A 6,381-nucleotide genomic window follows, 5' to 3' on the forward strand; every position below is an offset into this window, starting at 1 on the left:
AATACACTTTTTGCGCACCCACAAGTGAACATGATTTTTTCGCATTTCGATGAGAAATTATTTGTTTCGAGTCTAAAAGATAGTACTTTTCGTTGTCGTTAGAATTGTTTGTAAATAAAATTTCTTTTTCAGGTGATAACCATGCAATCTAGTCATCTTATCTGCAGGTTACAAAAGAATCTTGCAAATTATGCATCCTGAAGGAAAACTATCTAAATTTAACCATGCATTGAAGTTTCAGTTCCTGTTGCAACTATATTGAGATTGTTTTGTGCCGCGTCAGGCATAAAAAATTCTCAACATTCTCAATCATGAAATGAATTGTTCCCTCATGAAATGAATTGTTCCCTCATGAACTGAATTGTTCTTAATCCAACTTAATAGTTCTCATATATGCTGCGGCCGGACACTTAAAGCTCGCTCAAGCGCGCGTAGTGGCAGGTCTCGTCGATGATTGACGGGCTTGGCTAGAAAAACTGTCAGTTATTGGCTGACGGAGTATGAAACTCTTCATTATTATTTTCTAAAATACGGCCCTAGAATTAGAACCTGGAGTCGCGGGATACGTTGGCGCCACTGCGTCATGCGCACGGAGCGAAGGTAATTGGAAGGTAATTCTTATGAACATTCCATGATTTGCGCGAGCACCCATAATACATTAATACTCAAGTAATTGTAAATTTTTTTAGGGCAATCGAAGAATATTTTAGTGTTACGATGTTTTTGTGCCCATAATGAACTGAATAATTATCTGTTATTGTTTACAGCAAACAAAAAATTTTAGCAACTTTACCATTCATTGAAATTAGATAGAACGCAAGCACTTCATTCTCAGCTACGTAGGGAGAATATCCCTTGTGTTTTGGCTCAGGTTGGGAATCGCGAGCTGCCCTTTGGGATTCTATCACTGCTTTAATTAATTATAAATCCGCTCGTAAATGAAATATCAATCTGAATTTTTTCTTGCTTCTTCAGATATTTATTTTCAATTTCTCTACAAAACAAAATATATGTAAACTTTGTATAATAACAGTTATGATTGAGGAAAATGTTGTACGTCGCTTTTCATTTTCATAAAATGCCTAGCAAATAGGTCAAATAGGCAATAAGTCCAGCAGCTATCTCAATCAATCGTCAGCTATAGAAAGATCGGGTTCCAAAGGCCGGATCCCTTGTGAATCAAGTCACGAAAAATTCAAAAATCGGCAACAGGCCATGGGCCTATTTCTTCAGTTCCGACACTTCTATTCTATTCTATTCTATTCTATTCTATTCTATTCTATTCTATTCTATTCTATTCTATTCTATTCTATTCTATTCTATTCTATTCTATTCTATAAGCTAATTACCTAAATTTGTGAGACATTAGGAAGTAGTACTATGTATATATTCTTTATTGATCGGTATTAAAGAAATATCTCAATCAACATCCATTTGTGGATATTTATTGACAAAAAAATTGTGTCACCCTTTCTGAATCGGAGATATCTCATTTTCATTGGTAACTGGTTTTGAGCACATTACAAGTGTCGTACCTCTCATGCGATACATTCATTCGGGTTCATAAATCTGCTGGCGTGAAGAGGGACTGCCCTTGTCTACTCCCTTCTTTGGGTGTAGAGAGAGAGAGTCTCTCTCCCTCTTACCCTCATGACTATCCCTCTTACCTCTCATGGTTTTGACTATCCGTGAACGTGTTGGTAATTTCCTAATTTCTTTGGCTGTAGATCATGCGCGTGCTTTTTCTTTACACCTCTTGGTTGTTCTGCATCTGCAAATAAGTTTGGTTGGCATTGAACCTTTCTGGTGAAGGCACAGATTTTCTGTGACCTACTACGTCTGTCAATTATTTGGCTGCCATATCTTCGTAATATTTTATTTTTTGTTTGAGCGATCACTCTGGGTTTTCGTTGTTTTCTTTTAAGTTTAAATCACATGCTTGCTCTTAATAGGCTTAGGATGAACACTTTAATTTAAATCTGGGCTCCGCCTTTTACTGGGACACCTTAGCCTCTTGTCAATTAGCTTTAATTGAATACATAAAAAGAATAGCCTAACCCTGATGAGAAGAACTGAATTCTTCCTCAAGCTTGATTTATTATTTGCTGCGCAGTCTGCCTTCAATTCCTTTGACTAGGTGTTTTCCTTTTATAGTGCCTCTTAATTATCTCGTGAAAGTATATGCCGCTTAGTCGCAAATATTTTAATGTGGGTGTGAGAGGTTGCAATAAACTACTGTGATACAGTGAGTTACAATTTTTGGTTCTTCAAACTTATAACTTGATTCAGATTCATGTTACTGGCATTACCCCCTTTGTTCTCATATAGAATAACTATTAATCTGGAGGGGGACCGTCTGCAACCTTTTCTGGTACGGGGTCGCAACTACTTAACTATCATTTTGCTACTTACCTGTTTTGAGGTGTGAGGTATTAATGCATCATTTGTTCGAATAATTGCAATTATTGAAATCATTGATCGCTATAGTAACTGATCGCTCTAGCTAGGGTTTTGTTTATTTTTATCACAGTTATGTTGGGCCGCCGGGTATTAGTCTGTTTGTACAGGCCTATCTAGATCGTCCACTAGCCGTTTTAACTTTATCCCTGGGGCAAGTGTAAACATGTTTGATTTAATTCTTGAACCAACTGTATCAATAAAGGAGTTCGCAAAATAAAATTCTCTTTTGGGTATAGCTTTCGTTTCAAAGCCTAACATATGATTAGTTCTTAAAATCTTCTCGCCTAATCTTTGTACTATTAATCTTTGCCCTATTCACTTTGTTCCAAAGTCCTTTTAGCATTTCGCAGGTTGGAATGTCTGGCATCCACCCCGCTCCTGGGCAGAAGTCGCGCCTCGGATGTGAGAAGCGCGCTGTGTTCAAGGGTGAGACCAAAGGAATTCTTGTTCTTCAAATGAGGCATTATCTTCTTGAAATATATACTTTAGATGGCTTAATTAATAAAATTTCTGAACCAACTATTTATACTCTTGACAAATAGCTCAATTACATAATTTTTGCTATACGAAACATGCAATGCATGACTAGAGATTGTTATTGTACATTTGAGAAGGCAGCAGTGAGTAAATTCCCCAATCTTCAATTCAACTTTTTCTGTTGAGCGCGCTTTAAGCCTTGCATATTTAAACTATTTATTTTTTAGTTCAACGACATGATTGAAAGCCGTCATTCACTTTCTGATGCATCTAGTCGAATTAATTTACCATTAAACTTACTTGAAAGGGTAGGCACTTAAAATTGTTGACTATAATGCTATGTCTTCTGACAGATTGCATGTGAACCAACAAAGTATATTGCCTCAAATTTAAACTTTCAAACATTGTAAAAACCACAAAAGAAGTTCTTTTTCGTCGAAGAGCAGAAAAAGATTAGGATATAAAATACTATATATATATATATATCTGTAGGAATATCAAGGCAGTGTTGGGACTTAAGAAAAATGTCGAGTCATAGTTGCTAGAATTTTTTTAAAGAGTTAGGACAACTTCTATCTGCGAGTGACAACTAAAAAAGTTTAGCGATGAATTCTATAAATTGTAATACAAATTTTTATGCAAGATATTAACAAACAACAGTTTGGAGCATAACGATAATAATTATTCACCGAAATATTTCCCTCATAAGGCACATTTGAACTTTCCCGGTAAGAAATAAATTGCCAAGTAAACTTCCTTGCTGAGAAATCACGAGTAACTGAGAGACTGAAGAAAAATGTCATGCTGAAAGTCAGTGTGTGATTGTGATTACATTCATTCATACTGTAGTCGTTATTCACAGTCTACAAAAAGACCTATTCACAGGCAGCATTCTCATCCAAATCAAATTTCATATCCAATCACTCCATATTAAAAGCCAAATAATTATAATTTTATTGAAGACATATTATTACGCTGACAATCGAAGCCGCTTTAACAGATTTATATTGAAAGCTGAATTGTCACAGTCTTTCTCGAAGCTGAATTAATACACAAATATGCAAAGCCAATTAATATACGCACAATGATATATATATGTTTGGCATATAAATTTAACCGCAAGCTAGCGAAAAATCCAATATTTTTCAAGATATTGATTTTTTCATAAAAATATGTCATTCGATTATAACAAGTTTCATAAATATCATTAACCATGCCTGAAGCTGGCTTACGCTTTGCTTCAAGTTTGCAATATTGAGTAACAATTCTTGCGTCAGTGAAGTTCCCCTGACTCTTATGACAACAGTATTATTTTTTGAGTAAATTAAGTATAAAATCATTTCATCAAAAATGATGATTCCAGCTACTCTTGGGATCCTCAAACGACACTCATTAGTCATCTTAAATAAAATCATATCCATGTTTTCTTAGTTACAAATCATTAGATCCATCACATGGAATAAGGCTCTGACATGCCGCACTTGCACATGCAGGATGTTGCACGCTTTACACTCCTGCACCTGGACACTACCATAAAGAGCGCGTGGAGACAGCGACCTGCATGGGCCCATACCTTAAAAAAAAACTTAAGAGATCGTAAGTTCATCAGCCAATCATTGACGGCCTCTGAAGCAAAATCCACCAATCATAGACAAGAAAATAGAGCGTAAGTACTTACGTTCACATAGCGAATTTTGAAAGTATGGCCCCTGAACTGCGCACCGACGGCTACTGGAGCAAATCCGAGGAAACACGAGCTCTCATCCATCCACGGCTCAGGCAGAGACACGGAGCAGAAGAAAGACAGTCTCGAATTTACGCGTCGCGGTGCGGGGAGTATGGCATAAATCAGACTCTGCTCTGGACGCTTTTCGTGTCTGAGTGCCAGGATTCAAGCTCAGGAAGCAACCAACTCTATTTCTAGTAAGCTGACGTGCTAAAGCAGGGGTTCATCTGTTCTGGCGTAATTGGTAGTGATTTGTCTCCCAGTGGAGAAAGTTGTTTATGCCGACCCTCCAGTTATTGTTGTTTATCTAGATAATCCAGCTCATTATGTCGAACCTTTTATGTATAATCAATGGTTGTTTCATCTACCAGTTTTTGTTTGGTTTCAGAAACCAGTCAGTAAGAAACAAGAAACAGTATGTTCTTTGACGGTCCAACACCTATCTAAAGAATCGACATAAGTAACTCTACACCAGTCATGAATTACACGAAAAATGGCTCCGACGTTTGAACGGAACAATTACAGAACAGACACTTTAACAATACTCCTCCTAAGCCACGCCAACACGGCTCCTAACACTACTCCTCCTAAGCTTAGGAGCCTAAGTACTCCTAAAAAGTAGCGCCGCGGCTGCGCATGTCGGTCAAGAGAAGGCAGTTTGTCAAGGCTAAGGCGCGCGAGAATGTCATGTCGTCCGTCTCTATTTGTCGGTCTTGTCCGTCTAGCAAAACGAACCCCCACTATGTTGTTGATGCAAAATGGCGGCAGATGCTCTCCAAACACACGTATAATATTTAAGTAGAACTCTGTCGCTAAACTGCTATGTATGAAGAATTATTTTGAGCTGTGTAGAAGGTCCCTTTCTCTGAAATTTCCTCTTCTCTGAAGTTTCAGTTCCTTTAAAGCACCCATAAGCAAAAAGCAATCGATAAATTTGATAACAATTGTTGCGCAAGTCAGCTGTATCGAAAAATAAGTTCCATAATAATTTTGAAGATGGAAATCGTGAAAGGTTTTTAGAACTGGGCTAAATGTTGTGGGTTTCAACTACCGATGAATTAATTTAAAGCAAACTCTATTAGCGTGAAGATTCTAAGTGCCATCAACGCAATCATATGAAGGAATAACTCTGATAATAATCGTTAGAAAAATTGCAACAAGTGTTCATGTAAGATGGCTGAGCTTAGAAGCCTTCAAGGAAACTTTCTTCACACAAAAAAATTCAAAATATCTGTATGCTGTTGTAAAAAATGACTAAAATATTAATTTCAACGAATTTTTTTAGGCAAAAGTCCATACGAATAAACAATATGATCCTCGTAGCGTAATAGACATCCATGTTGCAGTGGAAAAATGTGTATTCCAGCTAAGGTAAGAATGACGTCATAAGTACGTATGACGTCATCACTGCAAAGTGGGCGGAGCCTCGCCTGCATCTCGCAATGTTCGTGTTCCTGAACGGACGTAAAAATTTCTGAAGGCGAATTGCAAAATTTCATGGCCATGCAGACATTTGTGTCAAGTTTGCATTTGGACAGAAAAACAAAGCTTCAATTGGAACAATTTTGAATTCAAATGGAACTGCTCTCAAACTTTTTTAATACCAACCGCCGTAGGCAAATTTTGATGAATTCCATAATCAAATCAATATTTTTTTCAATCGAACGAACAACCAAACTGCATAATACAAATTTTAAACGTTCATTTTTTTCATATTG

The sequence above is a fragment of the Hyalella azteca genome, unplaced genomic scaffold (genome assembly GCF_000764305.2).
Source record: "Hyalella azteca isolate HAZT.00-mixed unplaced genomic scaffold, Hazt_2.0.2 contig6188, whole genome shotgun sequence".
NCBI lineage: Eukaryota > Metazoa > Arthropoda > Malacostraca > Amphipoda > Hyalellidae > Hyalella > Hyalella azteca.